This window comes from Schistocerca serialis, chromosome 2 (genome assembly GCF_023864345.2).
Source record: "Schistocerca serialis cubense isolate TAMUIC-IGC-003099 chromosome 2, iqSchSeri2.2, whole genome shotgun sequence".
In the NCBI taxonomy this organism is placed as follows: domain Eukaryota; kingdom Metazoa; phylum Arthropoda; class Insecta; order Orthoptera; family Acrididae; genus Schistocerca; species Schistocerca serialis.
In genome coordinates, this window is record NC_064639.1 from 1,055,179,773 (window position 1) to 1,055,194,384 (window position 14,612).

At 40.6% G+C, this 14,612-nt stretch overlaps 1 non-coding gene across 1 annotated transcript; it reads right to left on the bottom strand.

Annotated features, from left to right (window-relative positions):
* Nucleotides 1-13,439: 13,439 nt before the first annotated feature.
* LOC126458738 (U4 spliceosomal RNA) lies at nucleotides 13,440-13,581 on the bottom strand. Its single transcript, XR_007585708.1, has one exon. It is a non-coding gene; the product is annotated as a U4 spliceosomal RNA (small nuclear RNA).
* Between the last annotated feature and the right edge of the window lie 1,031 nt (nucleotides 13,582-14,612).

A 14,612-nucleotide genomic window follows, 5' to 3' on the forward strand; every position in this document is an offset into this window, starting at 1 on the left:
TGTGATCTACCCATCTAATCTTCAGCATTCTTCTGTAGCACCACATTTCGAAATCTTCTATTCTCTTCTTGTCCAAACTATTTATGGTCCATGTTTCACTTCCATACATGACTACATTTCATACAAATACTTTGAGAAAAGACTTCCTGACACTCATATTTATACTCGGTGTTAACAAATTTTTCTTCTTCAGAAACGCTTTCCTTGCCATTGCCAGTCTACATTTTATATCCTCTCTACTTCGTCCATCATCAGATATTTTGCTCCCCAAATAGAAAAACTCATTTACTACTTTAAGCGTCACATTTCCTAATCTAGTTCCCGCAGCATCACTCGCTTTAATTCGACTACATTCCATTATTCTCTTTTTGTTTTTGTTCGTGTTCATTTTATATCCTCCTTTCAAGACCATGCCCATTCCGTTCAACTGCTCTTCCAGGTCCTTTGCTGTCTTTGCTGTTTTTCTTTTGTTTCCTTTACTGCTTGCTCAATATACAGATTGAATAACATCGGGGAGAGGCTGCAACCCTGTCTCACTCCCTTCCCAACCACTGCTTCCCTTTCATGTCCCTCGACTCTTACAACTACCATGTGGTTTCTGGAAGTGTAGAGCCTAATGTATGTTTTTAAATACAAAGAAGGGAAGGAAACCGCAGAACATGCATTGCTAAATATAAAGCAGGCTGAATGAATCACTGCTACAGCCAATCATGTCATCTAACGCATATGAATAACGCCTGCGAGGAGACAGGCGCCGAAGTTGAGCTGGAATAAAATTAGTAACGAGCTTCTAATTGTCAGGTTAAGTTGAACCGTAGCCCACCTAGTTGTAAAAACTAGCTGCCGTCCTCGTAGAGACTTATTAGGGGAAAAAAAACTGAAGTAAAGTAGGACATGTAATACTGAGTAGTATTAATAGTACCGCAGAAAGCTTGTGCAAAATCTCATTATTATTTCGCCATTCACCGTCATTAAACATGATTACCCCCCGGCGCCCAGCTCCTAACTCAAGTCTGGATATAGTGAAACTTTCTTAAAATACGTTTTGATGTGTCCCATGCAGTGCTTCAATTCGGCTATCAGATTACCCCGTAACCTGACTTACTAAAAGCAAACGTGAAGTCTCAACAACTTAATGAAATGTGAATGAATAAGACTAGAAAACTTGCAGCAGCAATGTGGATGCGAAATATGATGTTGGGGCAAATCTGGAGAAGGATTCCATCCAGGAGCCGACAGTGAATAGCGGATGTCAAATATCTGATGATGATTGTGATGATGATGATGTTGATGATGATGATGGGGTGATTCTTTCTCCCTAGAGATGTCAGACAATACACTGCAATAATGCTGTTGTGATGCACAAAGGCTGTGAGCAGCTGTGCTGTGACAGAAAGTTACATAATGACTTAAGGCAAGAATCCTAGGAACAGGACCTTTACAGGTAATAATTCGGAGCAAAGCACGAGGATAAGCCATTGTGAATGATTTTATATGTAGAGTTATCAGCTGAGTGGCCTTATAGCACAGTAATAAGCCGGAGCTAGACGTGTACACCCTCCTAATTAGCCAGGCCCTTTTTCACAGTGCAGTAGGAAATTCAGAATGCCTAAGCGACAACAGAATCAGTCATAAGTTTAATATACAGAAACCGTCAAATGTTCAGAACAACACATTGAAAAATTAACTTTCACGATCCAAAAACAAATTTACGTGACGTTGTTATCTACATAGGTCCGTCACAATAAAAAAGAAATAATCCACTGCAGCTCGATAATCGGAAATAAAATGTAGATGAATTGCTTTTTAACCATCTAACCTGTATCTGACATTTGTCTCCTTTTGTTTCAGGTAAGTCGCTACTTTACTGCGCCAGCTTGTAGAAACCTACTTCTCTACAACTACGAGAATAACTGTGTATCATCGATTGAGAGTTACCTGACCGAGATAATAAAACAAAGAGTCGAGGTAATGTATTTCAATGAATTCAGAGTCCTGGGCATTGATGAACTTCAACATGAAAGCTACGTCACGCCGAAACTCATTACGGAGCATTTGGCGTGGCAAAAACGTCCGCTCTGGCTATATCTTCACGAAAGACAAGAAGATACATTAACATTTTCGTTCTTCGATAGAAGGGTGATGCAAATAAGGTAAAACTTTTGATCTCTTGCAAAGCTTCTATGGGCACTGGACGCAGTTCTTTCACAAACTCGTTACATATGTTAAAACCCGTTTAGGTATCAACAGCAAAAGGCTGTCGACGAAAGAGAGCCATTCAGGATCTCTGTGCAGAAAAGTCACGAACTGCCTAGAACAAATTGATGGCAATAACGAGGGAGTCGTAGGCGGGAAGGGAGCGATTTTCATAGAATTCGCGACCATGAAGCAACTACTCATGGGAAGAACGCTATTGTTCATAGAAAAACTGCAATGTGTTTCACGAGCAAAGGAACCTGCGGTACAGGCAAGGGACAAATAAGCTGCATCACGGAAAGCAAAGCCGCGAGCTGCACCTATGACCTCAGAGGACTGGCCAGATGGGATGGACAGTGGTATTACAATCCTGTACACACCCGACAAACAGCAAACGATTTGCACCTGTTTGCGACTGAAGACTTTTCTGCCTGGACAGTAGTGTAGAGGTAAATAAATAAATACCCCATGACTCTCAACCCGGTGCAAGCTTTGAGATTTGACTTAACTTCGATGGCTTGCGTCCAAATTTTGCTTCTCGTTTTGTCAAGCTCTTTCTCATTTGATCTCGCGAGACTGTGTGAACCCACGATAAGCCGTTCGTATCACCTCGTGCGTAACTCTTGATTCCGTTCTTGTCTGCCGGCCGCTGTGGCCGAGCGGTTCTAGGCGCTTTAGTCCGGAACGGCGCTGCTGCTGCGGTCGCAGGTTCGAATCCTGCCGCGAGCATGGATGTGTGTGATGTCCTTAGGTTAGTTAGATTTAAGTAGTTCTAAGTCTAGGGGACTGATGACCTCAGATGTTAAGTCCAATAGTGCTTAAAGCCATTTGAACCTTCTTGTCTAGAGGAAAATGCCATGGTAGAGGCTATCGAAGAGAAATTCAAGATTTAGAGATCCGTGAATGATCATTTTGTACATACTGCGTGGAGTGATTTCCAGATTAAGACTTGCCTGGTCACAATTTTGACTTTAACTATACTCAACATTTAGTTCGTGTATGGAGAAGTCAGTCTCGCGCTGCATCAAAAGAGTACTGGGCGCCGTCATGAAAGCTTAGTTCCTGGAGAACCTTTTGACACTGAATTCAGAACGAATCCTTCTGTCTGCTACGTCGGAAATTTTCTTACGGTCCGAGTCATTCAGACGAACGGTCAATATCAAATCTACCATCTCACACTACTTCTCTTCTAGGTTCAACGTCCACCTCCTGCATTCCTTCCTAGGGTAGTAACCCTGGCAGGAGGGGCAAGGAGGAAATAGTTAACAGTAGCCTACGGATTGTTTCCAAATCGAATCATTCACCCTGTATCTCAATAACTATGACTCTGAGCGCAGAGACTGTAATAAAAGTAAAGTACAAAGGAATAGGCTTCAACTGCATTATGAGGCGCTTTCAGAATACGTTTGTTCACATAATGCATTTAGACAATCTAGCGTTTGAAAGGTATTCGCAAACAATAATGAAAGTAGTCTACAACAGAGTAATGGCTGCAAACAACAATTTTTCCATCGCTAAGCACAAGATATTTCTATGAACGCAATTCACATTTCTCGTTCCAAATGCCAGCTTTCAATTTTACAAGCAATATCTCACGAAGTTCATATGTATCTCAAAATTCCGATAACCACTTTCAAGCATAATCGGTAAGTTTGTCACCCCACTGCAGAATTTCAACCCAACCGTGGATGTGAAACCTCTTCACGAAATATTATTTGCCGTTCGCAGTAATTTGATGAAAAGTAGATCAAAAAAGTCGTAACTTTACTTTCATAAAAATATTGTTTCAAATAAGTACTACCACCAGTTTCAGTTTGAGAGATCTTGAGATTTAATGAGAGCGACTAATTGGTCTTAAACTGGGCCTATATCAAGATTTACATTTAATGTACATATGGCGATAACTCAGCGGAATGTGTGAATTATTCAAGCTTCAGGTTCTATGAGTATCGGCATGAAGGAAGAGTATCAGGTTTGTGGAAGGAGTCAGAAAGTGAGTTACCTATTATAACTATTTGTGGGGCGGCGGGTTAAATATGAATTTTTGTGGTTGTTGAGTTGTCTTTGTTGTACGCCCTCTTTCTCATGCGAGCCTGCCGACCATTTTTGTGGTCAGCCAGAAAGCGATGGAGAACTTACTGACCACAGTTTCCAGTCTGCACGGCCACATTTTGGTCGAGCCCACTGAAAGAAATGTTTCTATTCTCTTTCAACTTAGCGGGATCAGGACTGTGATTATAAATGAAGGTATAAAGTTCTAGTTCAGACATATATTTATTAAAGTATCTCTCTCACAACACTTTGAAAGTCACTAAGTTCAACTGACAGTAAATCTTTCTAGCTCAAATGGTTCATATGGCTCTAAGCACTATGGGACTTAACATCTGAGATCATCAGTCCCCTAGACTTACAACTACTTAAACCTATCTAATCTAAGGACATCAACCACATTCATGCCCGAGGCAGGTTCGAACCTGCGACCGTAGCAGCAGAGCGGTTCCTGACTGAAGCGCCTAGAACCGCTCGGCCACAGCGGCCGGCTCTTTCTAGCTTAAACAGCACTATTATCATTTCAGAGGCGACCTCTACGGTACGTTTCTACCAAATAGTTCTTTTCTTTGACTACTAATACTCAACTAAATGTTCAAAATAAATGCTCGCCAAATAAGTGGAAATAGTACCGCTTGCCACGCGGATTTGTAATTATCACGGACTGCACACTAACAGTTACTTTAGCAAATATCTAAGCGATCCAGGACGGTGTACAGTCGTCGCGAGTTCACTATCCGTTTTTACCGCAAATACGCGTTTTGTCACAGTCCGTCTGTGACGTCATCCAAGGCAGAGCGCAATCCGACGTTTAACAGACGCGGATCTTATTGTGGCTGAGAGCGAAGTGAACCTTCTGCCTGCCTCTCGGGCTGTATTTATGTATGTACCGCAGTGGACGGCCAAGGGAACATCTGCTGTCATCTGCCTTATGCAAACGGCAGCAGCCTCTGAACGACCGCTTTCTCGGACACATAATCTTTAATAACAAAGTTATTAATTAATTTAGAATCTTATTAATTTTTAGCTGCATTCTGGTAAGGTGTTTGAAATCACAGAAAAAGTTTCAGGTCGCTTGAATAAAAAATTTGCCTACTAGAATTTTTATAATGGAACTAACGGTACCGCTGAACTATAACTTTAATAGACTCCGTATTGGTTAAATCAATGAATTCTAAAATTTGTTATAGCTCTATTACTTAGTAGGTTTTATCAAGTGCTGTTACCAAAATTTTCTACCATTAAAATTACAAGTACTTAATCTGCCACAAATGGGTATATTTTACTTACAAATTTGGTTTTAATTAAATTACTCAAAAACTATAAGACGTAGCTTAACGTGCCCTCTTAGTTATTATTTATAGGTTGACCTGAAGTATCACAGGAATTTTTATTAGCTCCTTCAAGTTTTCTTAAAACGTGTATTCTGACTGTAATTTTTATTCTATTATTTTGAAACTTACACCACTTACTTATGACCTCCATAGGTACATTCTGATCAAATTCTGGCTTTCTAGCTTTATTACTTAGCGCCACTTATTTTTTTCTTAGAACTATATTTTATTGAAAACTATTGATTTAATTACTTTAAGACTTGACATTTAAAACGTTATTACATTAAATTATATGTTGACAAAGTTTGAATTTGAAATTTTGACTTTTAATTTTATACAAATTATGGTGCAATATTTGTGCGCTACGCGCAGACGGCCGGCCGCTGTGACTGAGCGGATCTAGGCTCTTCAGTTTGGAACCACGCGGCCGCTACGGTCGCAGGTTCGAATCCTGCCTCGGGCATGGATGTGTGTGATGTCCTTAGGTTAGTTAGGTTTAAGTAGTTCTAAGTTCTAGAGGACTGATGACCTCAGATGTTAAGTCCCATAGTGCTCAAAGCCATCAGAAAAATGAAAATAAGCAGAATGGCCTGAAAACCAAAAACGAAAGGACGATGCTTTGACTAATTCACAGCCTGGTATAGAACCAAGAACGAAATTCTCGGATTAAAAAGATTGTTAGACAGGGATGCCGTCTTTCATGTACATCGAAGGGCCTGTTGGAAGCAATGAACAGTCTAATGAGTGCAGAATATGGGTTGACAGTAAATAGAAGGAAGATGAATGTAGCAGAAATGAGATAAGCATTAGGCGCACCATTAAAATTTCTGACTACAAAGTAGATGAAGTGAAGGAATACTGCTATGTTGGAAGAAAACTAACACGTGACGGAAATGAGATTAGCGAAGTTAACATTAGTACTGGAGACCACGAAGGAGACGAAGGGATTCTGCTACCCATGAAGCAAAATTACACACGACGGACGAAGCAAGGCAGACCTGCACGGCGAGAGGGAGCATTCCTCTCTAAAAGTTCTCTGATATCAAACATAGGACTTAATTTGTGGTAGAAATTTCTGAAAAGTTGTGGTTGGGCATTGCATTATATAACAATGACTCATGAACTATGGGAAAACAGGAAAATAAGAGAATCTAACTCGTGGAGAAATGGTGCAATAAAATAATGGTGAAAATCAGGTAAACTGATTAAGGTAAGGAATGAGGACGTTCTGCGTGGAGCCGGCGAGGAAAGGAAATTGTGGAAAACACGGAAAAGAAGAAAGAACAGGGCTATACTGTGTGTATTTGGACATCAAGAAATAACTTCCACGGTATACAGGTAGGTTAAGACGGTGAAAACTGTTGGGAAGGACAAATATGGGCCCTAAATAATGAGAAGTGTGGATCATCCACATGAGTGTTAAAAGAAAACCGTTAAATTTCATTTAAACGATAAACTAAATAACTAGGGATTAAATTCACCAACAACTTAAATTGGAACGATCACACAGCTAATGTTGCGCGGCAGGTGAAACAAAGACTGCATTTTGTTGCCAGACCGCTTAGAAGATACAAGAAATCTACTAGACTGACTAGAGTACCGCTGTGCTGTATTGAATTCTTACCAGATAGGACTGACGAAGGACACCCAAAAAGTTCAAAGAAGAACAGCTCGTTTGTATTAGCGCGATATAGAGGCGAGGGTGTCGCGTGTATGATACGTGAGTTTGGGTGACAATCATTAAAACAAAGATGTTCGTCGTTTCGGCTAGAACTTTTCACAAATTTCAATCAACAACGTAATTCTCTGAGTACGAAAATATTTCTTGACGCCCATCTAGTTAGTGAGGAATGATCATCATAATAAATACGAGACATCAGAGGTCGGAAGGAAAGATGTAGATATTGGAATAAATCCAACAATTATTTGAGAAAGCGGCTGGTCCCGGCGGAGGTTCGAGTCCTCCATCGGGCATGGGTGTGTGTGTGTTTGTCCTTAAGATAATTTAGGTTAAGTAGTGTGTAAGCTTTGGGACTGATGACCTTAGCAGTTAAGTCCCATAAGATTTCACACACACACACACACACACACACACACACACACACACACACACACACACATATTTGAGAAAGTGGAGTGCAAGCAATACTCTGAGACGAAGATTGCCACAGGACGGGAGAGGAATCAAAAGGAGAGGAATTCGTGAGGGGCAGAATCAAACCAATCAGAAGAGCGACAATCCCACCCTCACCTACTCCCAAAGAAGAAATCGAATTTAAACAATATCGCACCCACCCCTCACTACCCCAATATCCCATTCCATCGTAGACGTATAGGTTTTTTTTTCAGTAACTGTAAAATTTTACCATGAGTGAAAAGCGTGGGCTCTGTCGTAGGTTTGTGAGTAGTAGATTACAATGTGCGATTTGTTCAAAGTATTTTCATTGGGGGGAACGCAGTGGGGAAACCAGTGGTCAGTTTAGGGAGATCCTCTCCTGGGAATGTAGAATCTGTAGTAGAAACAAATTAATAGAGGAGCAGGAGCGTAGGATCTGTGCCCTTCAGGTGCAGTTACAATGCGCAAAGGAGGAACTTGATAGGTTGAGGAGGGTGAAGGGTGGTGGGGAATGGGAACTGGCAGTTGGCAAGAAGATAGCTATGAAGAGAAGGTATTCAGACAGTCTTACTTTGCATACGTGCAATAGATACGACCAACTGTCAGAGTTGAGTGGAGAGGAGGCTCGTGTAGCTGTAGATGTAGGTAACTTGCAGCAGTCCTCAGCAATTAGGAGGCCTAGGTTAGTTGCAAAGTCTAGCAGAAAGAAGGTTCTGCTGCTAGGTAGTTCCCACGGTAGAGGTGTGGGCCTGTAGTTGCAGGAAGTGTTGGGGAGTGAGTACCAGGTCACCAGCATTGTGAAGCCTAGTGCAGGGTTGGCTCAGGTGACTGAAAGCATAGGGGAGCTATGTAAGAATTTTACAAAGGAGGATAAGGTAGTGATAGTGGGTGGAGCAGGTAACAGTCTCGATAGGGACGGGGAATATGATGTCAGTGGTGACTTGGTTAAGATAGCTACTGAAACTGGTGGCACTAATGTGCATTTCGTGCAACTGTTTCAGCGTCATGATCGGCCTCACCTTAATGCGACTGTTAGGGGTGTTAATGTGGGGCTGGGGAGGGCACTGATGGCGGAGGGCATGGATCACATCTCAGTGGTGCCAGTTGGGTCTATTCATCAAAATATAGGAGGTATTAGAGATAAAGTTAGTGAACTGCTAATAGATGTTAACTCTGAAATTATTGGTATATCAGAGCACCACTTAAATAATTTGATAATTCAGAGGCTTCCTTTACCAGGCTACAGATTAACTGGCTGTTTCTCAAGGAGTTCTTTGCGGGTGGGGGAGTGGCTCTGTACGTAAAAAACAGAATTTCATATGAGTCCATAGACGTACCACGACACTACACTGAACATATATTTGAAAGTTGTGCAGCATTAGTTGGATTTAGTGAAACTAAACTACTAATTACTGTTGTTTATGGGCCCCCTAACTCCTACTACAGAGTATTTTTGCTTAAGCTAGAGAGTGTTCTTGATTCACTTTGTAGGAAGTACCAGAAAGTAGTTCTATGTGGTGACTTCAATATCAATTTTGTACATGATTGTGCAAGAAAAAGGATGTTGGTAGAGCTCCTAAATTCATATGATCTGATGCCAACTGTGTTTTTTCCAACTAGGGTGCAGGGCAACAGTAGCACAGTCATAGACAATATTTTTATTCATTCTTCATTACTAGATGGGCATTCTGTTAGTAAAAGGGTGAATGGCCTTTCAGGCCATGATGCACAAATTTTAACACTAAAAGGTTTTTGTACTCTAACCAATGTCGTATTTAATTACAAACTACGTAGGAAAGTCAATCCAACAGCAATAGAGAGTTTTTCAAAACTTGTCAAGGAACAAGAGTGGCAAGATGTTTATAGTGCCGATAATATAGATGATAAATACAATGCTCTCCATAACACATTTCTCATGCTCTTTGAGAGTTGCTTTCCATTAGAACATTCTAAACGGGGTACTAGCAGTAATGGACAGCCCGGTTGGCTGACTAGTGGGATAAGGATATCATGTAGAACAAAGCGGGGATTATACCAAAATGTTAGAAGTAGTCGCAATCAAGCTACAGTAGCCCATTACAAACAGTATTGTAAGGTGCTTAAGAATGTTATTAGCAAGGCAAAAAGTATGTGGTATGCAAATAGAATAGCTAATTCAGAGGATAAAATTAAAGTCATATGGTCAGTTGTGAAGGAAGTGTCTTTTCAGCAGCACAAGGTCGATGATGTAAAGTCAGTTCGCAGTAATAATATTTCTATAATTGATAAATCAGATATATGTACACTATTTCACAATCATTTTCTGAGCATTGCTGGTGAATTAAATAAGAATTTAGTTTCTACAGGAAATCATATAAATTTCTTAGCAAATTCCTTTCCGAGATTGGCGTCTGAAATACTCCTCTGTGATACAGACAAAAGGGAGATTGAGTCAATAATTAAATCACTGAAGACTAAGGACTCTCATGGTTATGATGGAGTGTCTAGCAGAATATTAAAATACTGTGCTGCACATGTTAGCCCTGTATTTAGCCATATTTGTAATTTTTCCTTTAGGAATGGTCAGTTTCCTGAGCGATTAAAGTACTCAGTAGTAAAGCCGCTTTATAAAAAGGAAGAAAGGGATAATCTAGATAATTTTAGACCTATTTCTATGCCATCAGTGTTTGCAAAAGTTATCGAAAAGGCTGGGTATGTAAGGTTAATTAATCATTTTATATCACACGATTTGCTATCAAATGTACAGTTCGGCTTTAGAAGTCGTTTGACAACTGAAAATGCTATATTCTCTTTTCTCTGTGAGATACCGAATGGGCTAAACAAAAAGTTTCGAACGCTTGGCGTATTTTTTGATTTATCAAAGGCATCTCACAATATTGCTCCAGAAGTTGGACCATTACAGAAAAAGGGGAGTAGCTAACAATTGGTTCACCTCTTACTTTAGCAACAGGCAGCAAAATGTCATTATTCACAATATTGATAACGGCTGTCATGTGCGATCTGAGTGGGGTACTGTCAAGTGGGGTGTGCCCCACGGATCAATGTTGGGGCTGCTCCTGCTCCTTATTTATATTAACGATATGCCCTCTAGTATTATGGGTAACTCTAAAATATTTCTCTTTGCTGATGACACTAGCTTGGTAGTAACGGATGTTGTGTGCAACATTGAATCGGTTTCAAGTAGTGCAGTACATGACCTCAGTTCATGGCTTGTAGAAAATAAACTAACCTTAAATGACAGTAAGACTCAGTTTTTACAGTTTATAACAAACAATTCAACAAAACCTGACGTTTTAATCTCACAGAACGGGCATATGATTAGTGAAACTGAACAGTTCAAATTTCTCCAGATAGATAGTAAGCTGTCCTGGAAAGCCCACATTCAGGATCTTGTTCAAAGACTTAATACTGCCATTTTAACTATTCGAATGGTATCAAAAGTGAGTGATACTTCGACACGTAAATTAGTCTGCTTTGCTTATTTTCATTCACTTATGTCGTATGGTATTATGTTTTGGGGTAACTCCTCCAAATCTAGAAGGATATTTTTGGCTCAGAAACGGGCGGTCCGGGCAATAAGTGGTGTTTGTTTACGAACCTCTTGTCGACCTCTGTTCACGAGTCTGGGTATTTTGACATTGGCCTCTCAATATGTATATTCCTTATTGTCGTTCCTTGTTACCAATATTAGTTTATTTCCAAGAATAAGCAGCTTTCACTCGGTTAATACTCGGCAGAAATCAAACCTCCATTTGGATCGGACTTCCTTAACTCTTGCGCAAAAAGGTGTGCAGTATACTGCTGCATCCATTTTCAGTAAGCTGCCACTCGAATTCAAAAATCTTAGCAGTAATCCACGCGCTTTCAAATCGAAAATGAAGAGTTTCCTCATGGGTCACTCCTATTCTGTCGAGGAGTTCCTTGAAAAATTAAGCTGATTCTTATTGTATTGCTGATAGCGTTAACTTAAACTTATGGACTGACTTTTTTTCAGGTTCATGAACATTTATTTTTATCTGTCATTACTTTTATGTTGTAAGTTCATGTACTGACACGTTCCATGACCTTGGAGATTTGCTCCTCAATTTGGTCCTATGGAACTTGACGTGTAATTAATAAATAAAAAAATCGCTTCCCTCTACAGGTCTCATGATTCTTTAGTCGCCCCTGTAGCTGTGTACAGCAAGATAAGCTTTGTGAAATGAAATGTGTTATTGAGACACACCGTCTACTGGAAAGGTACACTGTGTTCATCTAATGCTTAGATAAGAGCCAATAAGAACAGGAAAAAGACGAAAAACACAAAAGTGACCAAACACGATCCTATAATTTGAAATAGTAGGATAACCTAAATGTGCTGCTAGGAAACATTAGACGACTCATAATAAAATGTGTAAAACTAACATCTTTTAAATTTATAGACCACTGATGACTCCAAATACGAAAAGATGAAACAACTTTGATTGAAAACAAACATTCAGTTGCAAATGATTGATAATATTTATTCTTAGCTACGAAATGAACATAACACAGGGTGTCCATAAAAGATGTCCCAGTTATAAATTTTTATAATACCAACTGTAAACGTTGTACGGTGTTGGCTCAAAGTCACAATTAAAAAGTAAGTCAAACAGGTTTACACAAGCGCATGCGTGAGTACTGCTTTGTTGTTTTCCACCTGCAGCGCAACATACAAAAAACTTTGATTTCTGAGCGTAAATCGATCTGTGTTCTGCAGTTTGCAAGAGCGAATCTGTAATTTCAGTTCGATGAGCGTTCCTTTTAAAGTTTAATTGTGATGCTTTAGCCTATGGTATGGGAGTTAGAAACGATCAGGTGTGTACGTAAAGGGAAAAGCATGGAACGATCAAAGGTGTCTGAAGATGATATTGACCCTGTCAGAGCATCTTAGCTCCACAGTCCTAAGAATTTTGTTCGGGAAGCAAATATGGAACATCATTTGCCAAATACGGCAGCATGGAAGGTCTTTAGAAAAGCTTTGCACATGCGCTCTTACCGGTTACAGTTGGTATATTCTCTAAAGCCAGATGACTATGGTGCACTTTATAACTTCGCAAATGAAATGCTGCAGCGGGAAGTTCACTTTCTTGATTGTGTGATGTTGCAACTTTTCATCTCTAAGTGGGAAGGTAAATACCCAGAATGTTCGCATCTGTTGATCAGAACATAGTCATGAGCTAGTAGAATATCAGAGAGATTCCCCAAAAATATAAGTTTTCTGCTCTGTGTCCCGACGTCAAGTGTACGGACAATTGTTTTTTCGCTGAAGTTGCTGTAACAGGGATGGCGCACTTGGATATGTTGCAAGAATAGGTCGTTCCCCTTTATAAGGTGAATCTGATACCTTTATTTGGCAACGAGATGTAACCCCTCCCCACTGTCATCTCTTTGTACGAAGTCCCTGAGATGACCTCAGACGTTAACTTCCTTAGTGCTTAGAGCCATCTCAACCATTTATTTGAAGTGCCTGACTGTTGGATTTTTTAATATTTTTTTTACAACTGTCCATATTGGCATCTTTATTCACACATAGCAGTTGCACAACATCTTACACTGAGGAGAATGTTTCTCACCAGCTCCCTAAGACATGTACACAATTCATCAGTGAACACAGCCTAGTCTGTGTACATGGTCCCTAACAACCATCAGCTAAACACTTCCACAAGTGCAGAATGAGTACACAGGTAAACACAGCTTGAAGCATTGTTTCTATGAGACTTACACCTCCTCAGAGGTTGCCAAAAATTGCCACAGAGACGGTATTTCACGTCCCTCTGGCGGGGTATTGGTAAACGTTTTCAACTAGTAATAATCGCACCTCAGTTATACTTCATTTTTTTTAAATGGGCCTCCTTCCTCCCCTATAGCCCTACCTTTTCCTCTCCAAAAATGCCGCCATCCTCTAGTGTCGACGCAGCACGTAAAGCAGGGTGCTGTTTGTAGCAAGACTCATTGCCATAAACCGAAAAGAAAAGCGGAGGCATACTCTGCTATGACTCAGGGGCCGACGACACACTACACAGAAATACACCTCTCTCTGCAGGTGTGAAGCAAGTGATGAGTTTAGAAACTAAAAAGGAAGAAATAAATAAAGACAGAAATGAAGGCAAATTAAAAACGGGGACGGCAGCACACACAAATGAAAACGAAAGTGGCGAGATAATCCCATCGGCCATAGAATTAACGAAGTAATAATCCTCTAAGATAGATTACGTGTTTTCTAATTTTCCAATAATTTTTCATACAAGGTTCACACAATTCCCATGTTACCAATTGCCATATTATCAGTAGCATAGAAACGTCTACGCTAGTGATGCCCAGAAGGCCAATGTCAAATCTTGGGTATAGGCAAGTCAAGGATAGTTTGAAAGTCCGAGTGACATAGATCCAGGGGTAAACTCAGGCAATTCCTGGACGGGGTGCCTTAGTCAACCCGGAACACCTTTTGATAACCATGAACCATTGCAACTTTCAGAAATCTTGCAAGAGTAATGGTATATTTCCGGTCAGATTCTGCCAGGCGATGCTGGCTCCACAGGTAGTCCATGAAAGAGACAGCATCGGTGAGGGAAAGGTCATAGATCGTGAAAATGGTGTGGCCCAAGAGCCACACCATTGCGTTACGTCGTGTTCGGGGGTGGGTCTGAATATCAGTTGTAAGGAACCAGTCGATGGACACATTGTCTGGTGTCGTCCCACCGATCAGCGCTAATAGCACACGTGCAAGGTCCCATACTTCTGTGACGTGAGGGCATAAGAGACGATTCTCTCTGGTGTCTACGTCACCACATCGGCCGCAAGCAGCCGAGGGCCGTAGGCGGATGGCCGCCAGGCGATGATTAGTGGGTATTAAATTGTTTACGACACGATACCATAGCGCTGAAACTTCCGTGGGA